This window comes from Anomaloglossus baeobatrachus, chromosome 2 (genome assembly GCF_048569485.1).
Source record: "Anomaloglossus baeobatrachus isolate aAnoBae1 chromosome 2, aAnoBae1.hap1, whole genome shotgun sequence".
Taxonomy (NCBI): Eukaryota; Metazoa; Chordata; class Amphibia; order Anura; family Aromobatidae; genus Anomaloglossus; species Anomaloglossus baeobatrachus.
In genome coordinates, this window is record NC_134354.1 from 236,214,121 (window position 1) to 236,231,707 (window position 17,587).

Below are 17,587 nucleotides of genomic sequence, written 5' to 3' on the forward strand. Positions count from 1 at the left end.
TGCTACATCAAGTGGCCACTCCTCCTCTTCCTGCACCTCAACATCACACATAGTTCATTCCTCAGAGGTGCCACCCCAATTACACTAGTTTCCCACCGCTTCACAAATCTCCAACCAGCAAACTGACTGTGGAGAACCACACATGGGCGAGTTTACAGAGCTGTTTACACATTCTATCTTATGGGCATCAGCGGTCCATTCCCAAAGATTCTCAGACTCAAGAGGAGAAAAACATCTACACTAATGCCCAAAATCTTTGTGAATTGGATCCTGGCCCAGCTAAAGTAGGGTCTGAGTAGGATCCCGACCCTCGTCAATTGACATTAATCCCCGGGGGTGGAGGTGATGAAGATGAGACTCAGATACTTGAAACTCACATACTGTCCTTTGATGTCAGGTCAGGAAGAGAAATGGGACAACATAGAGCATGATGATGATGATGATGATGATCATAATGATGATGATGATGATGATGAAGAGTTGTAGATCCCATTTGGTGTGAACCCAGAGGCATTTAGCTAAGAAGCTCAGCAGATGAGGAGGAGGAGGAATACTAGAATGTGGATGTTACACTGATGATTCCCACACAATCATGTAGTAATGCAACCATGAGAAGCACTGTATCCTCAGCCACAACTCTGTCTGTGGCCAGCAGCCAATATGGGTCTGCACATGCACGTAAAGATGACACACTCAGCCCTTAAGAAAGCCACATCCGGTCGCAATAAACAAAGGTCAGCATCCCACTCCCACAGGCTTCAGCATCTCTTACCACTCATCTTGGCCTCTGGTCCCTGGTAGCATACAGGTTTTTGTGGTCGGTCTGACACTGGAGGTGGTTACACCACCGGGTGCTAGACCTTCCTTTCAGGCACTTTAATATTTTTTCATTCATTCAGGTTTCTGTCAGTTCATGATTAGACATCTGTTCAATTATAAGCAGCGACTCCTCAACCTGCATACCAGAGTACAATATCTTAGACATTATTACAGACCTAATGGTGGTGTCAGAAGTTGTGCTATTACTATATTAAGCCCTTGTACACTATTTGATATACACTTGTGTTTTATATACCTATTTATTTGTTGGACTGTGTGTATACCTTATTTTGGGCTTAATCTACATTTTTTTAGGGATACTGTGTTAGTACCTCATTATGGGTACATTTGTTGGATGTTTTTTAGTCACTTTCTTGACTTTTTAAATGGTTTTAAGGGGTACTTTGCACACTGCGGCATCACTAGCCGATGCTTGCGATGTCGAGCAAGATAGTACCCGCCCCCGTCACAGATGCGATATCTTGTGATAGCTGCCGTAGTAAATATTATCGCTACAGCAGCTTTACACACACTTACCTGCCCTGCGACGTCGCTCTGGCCGGCGACCTGCCTCCTTCCTAAGGGGGCGGGTCGTGTGGCATCACAGCGACGTCACATGGCAGGCGGCCAATAGAAGCGGAGGGGTGGAGATGAGCGGGACGTAAACATCTTGCCCACCTCTTTCCTTCCGCATTGGCGGTGGAGGCAGGTAAGGAGATGTTCCTCGCTCCTGCGGCTTTACACACAGCGATGTGTGGTGCCGCAGGAACAAGGAACAACATCGTATCTCCTATTGGTGCGACATTATGGAAATGTCCGACACTACACAGATCACCGATTTTCGACGCTTTTGCGATCGTTTATCGGCGCATCTAGGCTTTACACGTTGCGACTTCGTTACCGACGCCGGATGTGCGTCACTTTCAATTTAACCCCGACGATATCGCACTAGCGATGTTGCAATGTGCAAAGTACCCCTTACTCTCCTATTTTTGCTTGATGTACTGCATTGATAATAAAATATTGTATTTTTTTGGTTGATCCCTTTTGTCCAGCATTTCTTTCTCTCCTTACTCTCTCCTACACCTGGGCCACATCACACATGGGACTTGCATGGCTCACATCCTCAACCTGATTATACAGACGTTTCTAGCCTACTATCTTAGCCTGGATGCGCTGCTGCAAAAGGCATGGCTGCTGTCTGCTCACTTCCGCCGTTTGCACCCTGTGGCTAATCGATTTGCAAAGATACAAAGGTCTTTCAGTCTACCAGTTAACCGGTTTATAAGCAATGTGCCCACATGGTGGAATTCCACTCTGCACATGATGCAGTGACTGTGGCAGCAGCAGCCAGCCAGGTGAACAATGCCATGAGGCATAGCCTGAGACAACGCAGTACAGATGTATGGAAATCACAATTGTGGAGTGGGCACAGAAGCAGGACCTCTGCATCCTCCTACACAGTTTCAAAATGGCTACAATGATGGTTAGTGTTGATGATGTCATCATCAGCATCACTATTCTACTCACCTACATGTTGGAGCAAACTTTGAATAGTCTGTGGGAGGAGGTAGGAGAGGAAGTAGAGGAGGATGAAGAAGGGATACCATTTACTGTAATGGCAGAATATTCATCACACAGGCAGGTGTCACGGGAGGGTGGAGTCCATCAATCGAGGAGGGCACATGGTAACATACAAACTGGTAGTGAAGGTGCAGGAGCAAGGAATAAATAGAGGAGGAAGAGGTGATATTCGCAGAACACTCAGGAGATAAAGAAGATATTGATTCCCTCTCTTTTGTCCATAGTTGGTGGGAGGGGACGAAAGTGGCAAGCTGGAGTGTTACCCCGCCACGAACACAACATCAACTTGGACCTCAAGAAGCGTTCGACACATGAGTGCCTTCCTGCTGCACTATCTGCATGATGATGTTTGTATTGTTAGTATTGGAAATAGTGCTGACTACTGGGTTGCCACGGTAAAAAGAGTAGATTTAGCAAGATGCTTCCCCCTGGAAAGGGACGAGTGGATACTGGAGCATTGAAACAAGCTTGTAAACCATCTAGACAGCAGTGAGGCACACAGTGTGCATGCAGTTCTAGAATTCCAACCATCATCGTCAACGCAGAAACATTACCAGCAGAAGCAGTTCATGTGGCAGAAGCAATTTCTGTGAGCTTTGGCACATATTTTTTAGATGATCGCATGCACCAGAGCACAGAAAAGAAATCTGACAGTGAACGACTGGAGAGGATCGTGCAGGATTATCTAGAGTTCAATATCCATAAGAGGGGATTGGGCTCTTTTGAATTTTGGTTTTCAAAAATTAAACAGTGGCCTGAGCTCACCAGTCACACCCTGGAAGTTTTGGCCTGCCTGGCAGCCAGCATTCTCTAAGAACGTGTCTTCAGTGCAGCTGGTGGTGTATTGACAGATAAGTGCATCTGCAACTCCCTGGCCTATCAGGTCGTCACAGGGTATTGCACAATTTTCCTTTCCGTGCAGTACCCATCTCCTCCTTGGTTCCAGGTGCCACCCAATGGTATTGCAAACACCAGCATGCAAACCCCAGTCACACACACACCAGTAGGTAGGTCCAGTGGAGAAAGGGACGCCCACCTTAGATTCAAGCAGCCTGGGGGGGAGGTGACTGAGCAGTCGTCGGCAGGGGATCAAGGAGAGTGGTGCCTCTGAAGTAGTTCTCAGGAGGAGAGCAGGCTGGGGAGTTGGAGCTCCCAGAACAATGAGAGAGAGCAGCCCTCAAAGAGTGAGGGGCTGAGGGGTAGAAGCTCCCAGAGGGTCAGAATAAACTGGAACTCACCAAGCAACATCATAGGGAACGGTCACCTGGACTTGCTCCCCTCAGAGGCAGCGGTACTGCAAGACGTTTGGTTTAATCGCAGCCTGTGTGTTTACTGACCTTCCAAATCAGCACAGCCTCATCCAGCACCACGGCTACCAACTATGAGTTTCTCTGCTCCCTGTCTCCCAGGCCTACAGCCCACGGCTCCCCTTACCATCACAGAGCCCCGGGGCATCCCCCTTACCCACGGAGGAGTTAAACACATGGCTGCCATCCCATCGCCACCGGGTGCTTCCAACGGCAGCGCTGGTATTCCACCTTACCACATACCGTGGGTGGCATCACGAACTTTAAACATACAGCCCCATGTAAATACTCCCCCTTTTATTTGAGTGGCCGCATGACCCCGATCCCCAGGTCCGGAGACCCCTCGAGCCACCGTGGATCCGGATCCAAGCAGCACGGCTGCTGATGCGGGGGCGGTACATATCCAGCTGTCCCCTGAAAGTGTAGAGCGCATAACTTTCATAAAGGCGAACAAGTCATGAATGTCCAATGACTTTGCCACCCCAGTCCCAGACTGTGCAGACTACATAATGGTGTAGTGCCAGAGTTCTGAGAGCAAGAGGCCTACGCCTGTCTGTCATATTGCGGTCTCTGGTGAAGGTAGAAATGCTGGTTCAGGCCTTGTTACAGGACTGGTCTCATGCATCCATGTTGTGGCGTTGGACTATTTGTCTGTGCCAATTGATGCCCCTCCTCCTGTTGTCTTACTTTAATTTTTGGAAATGTGGAGACTCCAAGTAGGGTCTCCAAATTAGCTTGTGTCTGTAGTGCAAGGGTTCTGGAAGCAAGAGGCCTATACCTGTCTGTCATCTTTATGCCTATGTTGAAGGTAGAAATGCTGATTCAGCCCTTGTTACAGAGCTGGTCCCACACATCCATGTTGTGGCGTTGGACTATTTATAGTCTACACCAATTGTTGCCACTTTTACTGTTTTCTGACCTTAATTTTTGGAAGTGTTGAGACTCCAAGTAGGTTGTCAAAATTGTGTCTTGCCTGTACTGGCAGGGGTGTAGGAGCAAGAGGCCTAATCCTGTCACTCATGCTCCTTTTGATTTTTAAAATGGAAATGCAAGACCACATCCTTTGTGTTGCGCGGACCATATCTCACAGCTCTGCAAAGACACTATGGAGAAATGGAGGGATGGGCAATTGATGCCACTGTCATGCTGTGTGGCTGAAATGTTTTTAAATATCAAGACTCCAAGAAGGGTCTCCAAGTTGTGTCTTGTCTGTACTGGCAGGGGTGTGGGAGCAAGAGGCCTAATCCTGTCACTCATTCACCTTTTAAGTTTTAAAACTGAAATACCAGGCTACATCCTGTGTGGCCTTGTGTGATAATGGTGCAAACCTGGTGGTGGCACTATGCCTGGGCCACATCTCACATGTGCCATGCATGGCTCCCGTCCTCAACCTGATTATACAGAAATTTCTATGCCACTATTCCGGCCTGGATGCGCTGCTGCAAAAGGCATGGTAGCTGTGTGCTCATTTTTAAAAATGGAAATGCCAGGCCACATCCTGTGTGTTGCATGTAACATACCTCCCAATTGTGCACATACACTATGGGAAAATGGTGAGTGGGCAATTAATGCCACTGTCCTGCTGTCTGACTGAATTTTTTTAAATATCAGGACTCCAAGATGGGTCTCCAAGTTGTGTCTTGTCTGCACTGGCAGGGGTGTGTGTAAGCAAGAGGCCTAATCTTGTCACTCATGCACCTCTTGATTTTTAAAATGGAAATGCTAAGCCATGTTTCTCTGATTTACCTCCCAGGTATGTTAACACCATGGCTATTTAGCCTTAATGATTTATGGGTCTATATCTGTAATTATGAGTTAGGTATTTACATCCAGTGTAATCACATTAGTATCTATGACATTTTAGTCGCCATTTCTGCACTTTACTGATTTATGTGATTCACTGGCCTCTTGATTGGTGCTATAGAATCAGTTACTATATTCCCATGCCTGGTAATAATTTGTGATTAGCCTTTATACTATGTATATTCTTTTTTCATTTATTCTATACTGTGTATATGGCTATTTAATATATCTTTTGATTGATTATAATCTTTAGTGATGGAACTCTCACTCAGCTGTGATCCTTCTGGTGTTTTCACCCTTCCTTGTACTTGTGCCACTTATCACCTACCCTTCAATAAAGATCCACTTTTCAGCAATTGGGCTTTTTTGGTCGTATTTTACTGTTTGTTGTGTATTCTTGCGACTTGCCCTGGTCCAATCCAGTATTTATCACATCATGATTTTTCGTTATATTTTACATGCAATATTCTAGTAAATATGGATTGGCTGAGGTTTTTGATTAATTTCACATCCTGTGTGTTGCATGGACCATACCTCCCTGCTGTGCAAAACAAAAATGGTGAAATGGGGAGCAATTGATTCCATTGTCTTAGGGTAAGTGTACATGGTGATGGGAATAACGGAAAGCTGATAATAAGAAGTAGAGGGTGAAATGCTGCAATAAATTGAAAAGGCAGCTAATAATAATAATAATAATCAGGTTCTTATTATGGATGATTTCAACTATCCAGACATAGAGTGGGACATAGAATCTTCTGGTTGTGCTAAAAGCTGTAAGTTCTTATCTACAATTCAAGACAATTTCCTCTCTCAGATGGTAGATGAACCGACGAAGTGAGATAATTTTCTAGATCTGGTCTTGTCATATAGACCACATACAATTTCAGATCTACAGGTCCAGGAGCACTTGCGCACCAGCAATCATAATATGGTGAGCTTCAAAGTAATATTCAATAGAACATTTGAAAGGGGAAATGCTAAAACCTGGAATTTTAGGAAAGCTGATTTCATCAAATTAAGGGAAAAGCTGAATTATGTAGCTTGGAACAATGTCATGGTAACTCGGGATACCAAACATAAATAGGGTAAGTTTAAGGATATTCTACTAGAGTCCTGTAAAAAACCTATACCCTCTGGTAATAAAATGTCCAGGAATGAAAAGAAACCAGTATGGATAAATAAGACTGCACAAAGTATAATAAAACAAAAACAAGTGGCGTTTAAAATCTTTAAGGCTGAGAATACAGAAATAGCATTCTAGAAGTATAAAGAGATCAATAGGAAGTGTAAAAAACTAATCAAGGAAGCAAAATTTGCTATTGAAGCAAAAATTGCCAAGGATATTAAAATAAATCCCAATATTTTTTATAAATACATTAATGCAAAATGGAAAACAAAGGATAGTATTGGCCCCTTAAAATATAATAACAAGTTAGTTATAGAGAACAAACAAAAGACTGAGATATTAAACAGGCATTTCTCATCCGTGTTCACCAAGGAACTGACTGTTCCAGGGATCATTCAACAACAAAAAAATCAAAGTTCACCACCTGATATAATTAATTTAACACAAGAAGAAGTACGCCTGCGTCTGAGTAAATTACACATTGAGAAATCCTCCCAGGCCAAATGGCATACATCCACGAATATTGAGGAAATTGAGCTCAGTAGTCGGCAGACTACTGTATCTCATCTTCTTAGACTCGCTTGTAATAGGGTTGGCACCTCAGGATTGGAGGATTGCTGATGTGATACCGATATTTAGAAAGGTAAGAGGGTGGAACCATGCAACTACCATCCAGTAAGCCTGACATAAGTCGTGTGCAAAGTTTTTGATGGCATTTTAAGGGATGACATACAAAAATATATTTCAGAAAATAATATAATAACTGACAGACAGCATGGATTCATGAAAGATAAATCATGTCTAACCAACCTGTTGGGGTTCTATGAGGGGGTAAGTGCAAATCTGGATATTGGTAATGCAGCTGATGTGATTCATTTGGACCTTGGAAAGGCATTTGATACTGTACCACATAATACTCAAGCTCCTGAAGCAAGGACTAGGGGAAACTATATGCAAATGGGTAAGGAATTGGCTAAAAGATAGGAAACAAAGAGTAGTCATAAATGGAACGTTCTCTAATTGGGCTATAGTCAGCAGTGGGGTGCCGCAGGGATCTGTGGTAGTGACTGGTTCTTTTTAATATCTTTATTAATGACCTTGTGGATGGATGGGATTGATAGTAAAGTTATCAAAAATAGCAGTTGCACTCAACTAGAGGGAAGGGGAAAAAACAAAGATGTATATGGTGAACATTGAAATGTGAATATGCTTTACTGTAAAGAAAATATGAAAAAAAAATTGAGAAAAAACTGAGTTAATTTGCAAACAATGACCAAAATGGCGAACTTTACTTGAGTCCAGTTACCACGCCAGGGTATAACTCTCAACTGGGTCCTAAACTAAATTTCTGCCTCTTTTCGTGTCATTCCTGAACTTTATATAAGGGCTAGAGAAGAACCTGCAAAAGAAAAATTAAAACACCTGAGTTCACTGGGAGGAGTGCGTAGACAAAGGACATCACTGCATATTACAATAGAAGAATTGCGGAAACTTCTTAATCTTATAGTCTGAACTGGTGCAAACTGAACATAGTATTCATTATCAAAAATAGCAGTTGCACTCAAGTAGAGGGAAGGGGAAAAAATTAATTATTTTGCAAATAAAATTGGCCAAATTTACTTGAGCCCAGTTATCCCACCAAAGTATAACTCTCAACTGGATCCTAATCTAAATTTCTGCCTCCTTTGTGTCATTCCTGATCTTTATATAAGGGCTTGAGAAGAACCTACAAAAGAAAATATTGATAGTAAAGTGTCAGTTATTGCTGATGATACCAAACTATGTAGGATATTAAAAACTGTCCTTTATCGTACAGATGTCAGAATGGGCAGATACTTGGCAAATGAGATTTAATGTTGATAAATGTAAAGTAATGCACCTAGGATGGAGTAATTGTATAGCTGTGTATACATGAAATGAAAGTAAACTTGGGACTACAGAACAGGAGAAGGACTTGGGTATTCTGGTTACAAATAAGCTGAGCAGCAGCATTCAATGTCAGGCAGCAGCTGCTAAAGCAAACAAGATTTTAGGGTTTATAAAAAGAAAGATTAGATCCTGTGATCGGAACGTATTGTTACCCCTCTATAGGTCACTTTTAAGACCATATCTGGAATATGGAATCCAGTTTTGGGCTCCACATTTTCAAAAGGACATTTAGAAGTTAGTCAGGTCAAAGGTTTGTAACTAGACTACTACTAGAAATAGAAGGCCACCTATATGATGAGAGGTTGAAAAAGTTAGATTTGTTTAGCTTAGAAAAAAGATGTCTCAGTGGAGATCTCATTTATATGTATAAATACATGTGTGGTTAATATGAAGGACTGGCACATGACTTATTCCTTCCAAAGACAATACTAAGGACCAGGGGGCATTCACTGCGAGTGGAAGAAAAGCGATTCCGGCAACTAAATAGGAAACGGTTCTTTACAGTTAGAGCAGCCAGACTATGGAATGCCCTACCACAAGAGGCTGGATACTTTCCTCAGTATACACAATATTGTTGGTTATAAGTGACTTAGTGACAAAATGTATAATTGGTGGAGGAAGGTTGAACTATATCGACTTAGATCTTTTTTCAACCTATGTAACTATGTAACTGAGCGCTATTTGAAAGACTTTGGCACAAAAAAAATGGCAAATAATATCATGAGGCAAAAAAAGAAAAGTGAGTTTAAAAAAATCCCAAATCATGGATTGGGGTCTGTGAGTCTAAAAAGTCTATTACACCTTAGTATATTATACGGAAAATGGAATGTTGTCATTTAGAAGCACCGATTGTTAAAAAAAAAAAAGAAGAAGAAGAACAACCAATTGTTCCTCAAAAGCAAGCCACCATGTGATGTCAACAAAAAATACTTTGATCATGATTATTCAGCCATTTTTGTATCAGTATCATGCCAGCATTTCTAACCTGTGTGAAAACCTGTCAGAAAACTCCAATGTTTTGTGACTAGCATTTCCTTAGCAACAGTAAAACCTGTCAATCACTGTAACCAGCACTGAATGTACTAATTCTGTAAATGGGATTTCCTATGATCTAAATAGGGGAATTGCTAGTAATCTTAGATTTTCTTTATGACCTACTAAAACACAACTTGTTTAATTTCAATCTTTGCCTAATGGTTTATAACACCCAAAATAACAACTGCAATAAGTTTTTTTTAAATATAACATATAGTATTTTTCAGGCTATAGAACACACCAGAGTATATAATATGTAGAAAAAAATATGTTTACACTAGTCAAAAATTCTCTGGGGTCATTCCCAGTAAACTAGCAGTTTAAACAGGCTATCGATCCCCTTATGAACGTGTGAAATAATCTTTTGCTTTTCTAAGGGAAAGTCTATTGCCCCAATTCACTAAAGCCTGCTTTACACGTTGCAATTTGTTGTGCAATCACGTTTGCGATGTAACACACCCAGATCGCATATGTGATCTAATGAGATCGCACGTAGGTCGTTCATTTGCTGTCACACGTGCGTTAGTAGTCTATGTTAAATTGATCAATTTTGTGTGTGATCCTTTAAGCCCGCTACACACGCTTCAATATATCTCACAATCCGTCGTTGGGGTCAAGTTGTAAGTGACGCACATCCGGCATCGTTTGTGAGGTATCTGCGTGTGACAGCTACATGCGATCAGGATTGAACGCAAAACCGTTGATCGCAAACACATCGTATCATTCTCTAGAATTGAGCGTTTTGTTGCACGAACCTAGTCAATTGTAACGTGTGACATCCCTCATACGATTTTGTTGTCTGATGCTATGTGCGCAGGTGTGCGCTCTGCACCACAGCTTAAAAAAGGTCTGCTTCAGAGCGCAGCTAAAAAGCTGCGTTCTGAAGCGCCTCACAATGTCTGTCATGCACTAATCTCTGTCAGTCCGTCACTATCTCTGTCCCTCACTCTCAGTCCATGTCAGTCTATCCCCCTCTCTCATATACTCACCGATCCCCGATCCCTGGCGCTGCACGGCATTCACACTGCTCCGGCGGCTTTTACTGTTTTGAAAAAGCCGGCCGCCCATTAAACAATCTCGTATTCCCTGCTTTCCCCGCCCACCGGCGCCTATGATTGGTTACAGTGAGACACGCCCCCACTCTGAGTGACAGGTGTCACACTGCACCCAATCACAGCAGCCGGTGGGCGTGTCTATACTGTGTAGTGAAATAAATAATTAAATAATTAAAAAAAACGGCGTGCGGTTCCCCCCATTTTTAAAACCAGCCAGATAAAGCCATACGGCTGAAGGCTGGTATTCTCAGGATGGGGAGCTCCACGTTATGGGGAGCCCCCCACCCTAACAATATCAGCCAACAGCCGCCCAGAATTGCCGCATACATTAGATGCGACAGTTCTGGGACTGTACCCGGCTCTTCCCGATTTACCCTGGTGCGTTGGCAAATCGGGGTAATAAGGAGTTATTGGCAGCCCATAGCTGCCAATAAGTCCTAGATTAATCATGTCAGGCGTCTATGAGACACCCTCCATGATTAATCTGTAAGTTACAGTAAATAAACACACACCCGAAAAAAACCTTTATTAGAAATAAAAACACACACACATTCCCTGGTTCACCACTTTAATCAGCCCCAAAAAGCCCTCCTTGTCCGGCGTAATCCAGGATGATCCAGCGTCGCTTCAACCGCAGCTGCATGGAGGTGACCGGAGCTGCAGCACACACAGCCGCTCCGGTCACCTCCATGCAGCAAATGAAGACAGCCGTGCGATCAGCTGCTGTCACTGAGGTTACCCGCGGCCACCGGTGGATGCAGCGGTGGCCGCGGGTAACCTCAGTGACAGCAGCTGATCGCACGGCTGTCTTCATTTGCTGCATGGAGGTGACCGGAGCGGCGGTGTCTGCTGCGGCTCCGGTCACCTCCATGCAGCTGCGGTTGAAGCGACGCTGGATCATCCTGGATTACGCCGGACAAGGAGGGCTTTTTGGGGCTTATTAAAGTGGTGAACCAGGGTATATGTGTGTGTTTTTATTTCTAATAAAGGATTTTTTCTGGTGTGTGTGTTTATTTACTGTAACTTACAGATTAATCATGGAGGGTGTCTCATAGACGCCTGACATGATTAATCTAGGACTTATTGGCAGCTATGGGCTGCCAATAACTCCTTATTACCCCGATTTGCCAACGCACCAGGGTAAATCGGGAAGAGCCGGGTACAGCCCCAGAACTGTCGCATCTAATGTATGCGGCAATTCTGGGCGGCTGTTGGCTGATATTGTTAGGGTGGGGGGCTCCCCATAACGTGGAGCTCCCCATCCTGAGAATACCAGCCTTCAGCCGTATGGCTTTATCTGGCTGGTTTTAAAAATGGGGGGAACCGCACGCCGTTTTTTTTAATTATTTAATTATTTATTTCACTACACAGTATAGACACGCCCACCGGCTGCTGTGATTGGGTGCAGTGTGACACCTGTCACTCAGAGTGGGGGCGTGTCTCACTGTAACCAATCATAGGCGCTGGTGGGCGGGGAAAGCAGGGAATACGAAATTGTTTAATGGGCGGCCGGCTTTTTCAAAACAGTAAAAGCCGCCGGAGCAGTGTGAATGCCGTGCAACGCGGCGCCGGGGATCGGTGAGTATATGAGAGAGGGCTGCTAACTTCAGTTACTCAGGGGATTAGTGGTCACCGGTGAGTCTTCACTGGTGACCGCTAATCAGGACGCGACACAGACAGAGCCGCAGCATCACAATGAAGTCGGGTGAAGTTCACCCGAGTTCATTCTGACAGTGCGGCTCTGTCTGTGTCTGCTGTCATCTGCCATTCAGCTCTGCTACATGGCTGTCTGTGTCTGCTGTTAGCGGCCATGTAGCAGAGCTGAATGGCAGATGACATAGTAAAAACGCATCCCACATTACACACGCTTGGCAAGTCAATAAATAAAAAAAAAAAAAGGTGCTCAATGCATACGTCACAGAACACATGATCTAAAGGATCGCACACAAAATTGACCAATTTAACATAGACTACTAACGCTCGTGTGACAGCAAATGAACGACCAACGTGAAATCTGATAGATCCCGTATGCAACCTGGGCGTGTCACATCGCAAATGCGATTGTACAACTAATTGCAACGTGTAAAGTGGGCTTTAGATCATGTGTTCTGTGACGTATGCATTGGGCACCCTTTTTTTTTTTATTTATTGACTTGCCAAGCATGTGTAATGTGTAGGGATGCGTTTTTACTATGTCATCTGCCGTTCAGCTCTGCTACATGGCCGCTAACAGCAGCCACAGACAGCCATGTAGCAGAGCTGAATGGCAGATGACAGCAGACACAGAAAGAGCCGCACGATCAGAATGAACTCGGGTTAACTTCACCCGACTTCATTGTCATGCTGCGGCTCTGTCTGTGTCGCATCCTGATTAGCGGTCACCCGTGAAGGACTCACCGGTGACCGCTAAACTCCTGAGTAACTGAATTGAGCAGCCCTCTCTCATATACTCACCGATCCCGGAACTCCGGCGCGGAGCTGCAGAATACACCGCTGCTCCTGTCAGCTCCACACGGCAACTGAAGACAGCCGCGCGATCAGCTGAGCTGTCACTGAGGTTACCCGCGGCCACCACTGGATCCAGTGACAGCGGGTAACCTCAGTGACAGCTCAGCTGATCGCGCTATTCCATTCATTAGCTGCGTGGAGCTGACAGGAGCGGCGGTGTCTGCTGCTCCTGTCACCTTCATGCAGCAGAGCTGGAAGCGACGCTGTACCATCCTGGATTACACCGGACATGGAGGGCTTTTTCGGGCTTATTAAAGTGGTGAACAAGGGTATATGTTTGTGTTTTTTATTTCTAATAAAGGATTTTTTCAGGTGTGTGTGTTTATTTACTGTCACTTACAGATTAATCATGGAAGGTATCTCGGGGAGACGCCTGACATGATTAATCTAGGAGTTATTGGCAGCTATGGGCTGCCAATAACTTCTTATTACCCCGATTGCCAACACACCAGAGCAAATCGGGAAGAGCCGGGTACAGTCCCAGAACTGTCGCATCTAATGTATGTGGCAATTCTGGGTGGCTGCTGGCTGATATTGTTAGGCTGGGGGGCTCCCCATAACGTGGAGCTCCCCATTCTGAGAATACCAGCCATCAGGCGTATAGCTTTATCTGGCTGGTTTTAAAATTGGGGGGGACTGCATGCCGTTTTTTTTAATTATTTAATTATTTATTTCACTGCACAGTATAGACACGCCCACTGGCTGCTGTGATTGGGTGCAATGAGACACCTGTCACTCAGCGTGGGGGCGTGTCTCACTGCAACCAATCATAGGCGCCGGTGGGCTTGGAAAGCAGGGAATACGAGATTGTTTAATGAGCGGCCGGCTTTTTCTAAATAGTAAAAGCCGCCGGAGCAGTGTGAATGCCGTGCAGCGCCGCGCCGGTGATCGGGGATCGGTGAGTATGAGAGAGGGGGTAAGAGGAATAGACTGACAGAGAGAGAGGGACAGAGAGAGAGGGACAGAGATAGTGACCGACTGACAGAGATTAGTGAATGACAGACATTGTGAGGCGCTTCAGAATGCAGCTTTTCAGCTGCGCTCTGAAGCGGACCTTTTTTAAGCTGCGGTGCAGAGCGCACACCTGTGCACATAGCCTCAGACATCAAAATCGTATGAGGAATGTCACACGTTTCAATTGACTAGGTTCGTACAACAAAACGTCCAATGTATGAGGAATAAACGACGTGTATGCGATCACCATATTTGCGTTCAATCTTCATCGCACGTAGGTGTCACACGCAAATACGTCACGAACGATGCCAGATGTGCGTCACTTACAACTTGAACCCAACGACGGATTGTGAGATATATTGAAGCGTGTAAAGCGGGCTTTAAACTGTACACTTCAGTCTAAATGAATGAGCATGGTGGAGTAAGAGGCACCCAATTACCCTATTTTTCGGATTATAAAATGCACCAAAATGTGAGGTGTGTCTCATAAGCTGAATATACCTTACCGGGGGGTGGGGTGGTGGAGAGGGGTCACAGGAGGCAGAGTCAATGCTGTGGGCTGTGTGCTGTTCTGTGGGTGGTGCTGATGGTGATGTTGGGCTCTGCTTGCTGCGGGGGGTAAAGCAGGGACTTCAAATAATGGCGCTCAGAGTCAGTGCATGCGCAGATGGAGCACACGGCTCAAGTTCTCATCTGCCTGCGCGCCACCTCCGGTCCATTAATCTCCCAGCATCGGACTTAAAGGAGTTATCCGACATACACTCCAAAAAAATTTGTAAGCTAATCTGTGCTGTATTGTCATATAAATCACCCCTACATTGTTATTTTCTGTTTTCTAACTTTTGTTTCTCTTGAATTCACACTTTATTCCCTGCAGCTCTTGTTTACATTTAGCTCCAACAAACATGACAATTTCCTGTATTCTTGGTTGCAAACCTCAGTCAGAGCTGTCACCGCCCAGCCTCAGTGTACAGGAACGCCCCCTGCCCGGCCTCAGTGTACAGGAACGCCCCCTGCCCGGCCTCAGTGTACAGGAACGCCCCCTGCCCTCCCTCTGCACATTCAATGGCTGTCAGTATTCTGCCCAGCACCTGACCTCTCAGCAGCATGTGACAGAGCAGAGATCCAGCTTCTCTCATCTGTGACACAGCAATCAGCTCACATCCCATCAACAATGGTAACAGAAAGAGTTGTTACATGTTCCTCACCCCTTATAGATAAATGAATACTGTGTAAGGCAGACTATATATAGCACCCAATGTGAGTCTATAGTAGATATATACGCCATGTATGTATGGTACATGTGTGTGTGTGTGCGTGGTTTGTGTCATATAGTTATGTGTATACATAGAGCGGATTCCTTTAGCGGACATACACACACACACGGTGGATGCAGCGGTGGCCGCGGGTAACCTCAGTGACAGTCCAGCTGATCGCGATACTCACCTCATTTGCTGTGTGGAGCTGACAGGTGCGGCGGCTGAGTAGCGCGATCAGCTGGACTGTCACTGAGGTTACCCGCGGCCACCGCTGCATCCAGGTAACCTCAGTGACAGCTCAGCCGATCGCGCGGCTGTCTTCATTAGCTGCGTGGAGGTGACCGGAGCGGCTGTGTATTATGCAGCTCCTGTCACCTGCATGCAGCAGAGCTGGATGCGACGCTGGAGGAACGTGGATTACGCCGGACAAGGAGGGCTTTGTTGTGGGTAATAAATTGGTAATGAGGGAATTTGTTAGTGTTTTTTATTTCTAATAAAGGATTTTTCGGGTGTGTGTGTTTTTTAACTGTAATTTACAGATTAATCATGGAAGGTATCTCGGTCAGACGCCTGACATGATTAATCTAGGACTTATTGGCAGCTATGGGCTGCCAATAACTCCTTATTACCCCGATTTGCCAATGCAACAGGGCAAATCAGAAGAGCCGGGTACAGCCCCAGAACTGTCGCATATAATGTATGCGGCAATTCTGAGCGGCGCTGGCTGATATTGTTAGGCTGGGGGGCTCCCCATAACGTGGGGCTACCCATCCTGAGAATACCAGCCTTCAGCCTTATGGCTTTATCTGGCTGGTATTAAAATAGGGGGGACCTCACGCCGGATTTTTTAATTATTTATTTATTTATTTTACTGCACAGTATAGACACGCCCACCGGCTGCTGTGATTGGGTGCAGTGAGACACCTGTCACTCAGCGTGGGGGTGTGTCTCACTGCAACCAATCATAGGCGCCTGTGGGCGGGGAAAAGCTGGGAATACGAGATGGTTTAATGAGCGGCCGGCTTTTTCAAAAAAGGAAAAGCCGCTGGAGCAGTGTGAATGCCGTGCAGCGCCGGTGATCGGGGATCGGTGAGTATGAGAGCGGGGGGGACACTTCAGTCACTCGGGGGATTAGCGGTCACCAGTGAATCCTTCACAGGTGACCGCTAATCATGACGCTACACAGACAGAGCCGCATGGTCGCTGTAAAGTCCCCTTTACACACTGAGACTTTGCTGCACAGCGGGAAACAAAAGGAACAAAGAATGGTCCTGAACGATTTCTAGCGATCACAACTTCACAGCAGGGGCCAGGTCGCTGATGTGTTTCACACACTGCAATGTCGCTGGGGAGGTCGCTGTAACGTCACAAAACCGGTGACGTTACAGCGATGTCGTTTGCGATGTTGCAGTGTGTAAAGCCACCTTTAGTGCCTTTCATGTGGCACTAAGGGGTGCTTAGCCTTGTATTTAGCCAATAAATAAAGAACTAATAAAAAAAAAAAAACGACGTGAGGTCCCCCTTATCTTTTGTAGCCAGCTAGGGTAAAGCAGACGGCTGCAGCCTGCAGACCACAGCTGGCAGCTTCACCTTGGCTGGTAATCCAAAACAGAGGGCACCCCACGCTGTTATTTAAAATTAAATAAATAATTAAAAACAAAAAACGTGGGGTCCCCCCCAAATTGGATCACCAGCCAAGGTAAAGCGGACAGCTGTGGTCTGTTATTCTCAGACTAGGGAGGTCCACCGTTATTGGACACTCCCCAGCCTAAAAATAGCAGGCTACAGCTGCCCCAGAAGTGGCGCATCCATTGGACGTGCCAATCCTGGCGCTTTGCCCCAGCTCATCCCGCGCCCTGGTGCGTTGGCAAACGGGGTAATATATGGGGTTGATGCCAGATGTGTAATGTCACCTGGCATCAAGCCCTGGGGTTGGTGAGGTCAGGCGTCTATCATTTACCCGACATCACCAACCCAGTCAGTAAGAAATAAAAAATAGACAACCAAAAAATTTTTATTTGAAAAAACACTCCCCACATTCCCTCTTTCAACAATTTATTGACAAGAACAATCAAATCCGGGTCCGGCGTAATCCAATAAGGGTGTCGCACGGCGATCCATACCATAGTCAATGAGACTCCCAGTCAATGAAGAACAAAATGTTCCCCATTGGCTGGGAGAGCCGTGCAGTGACCTGAGCTAACATCA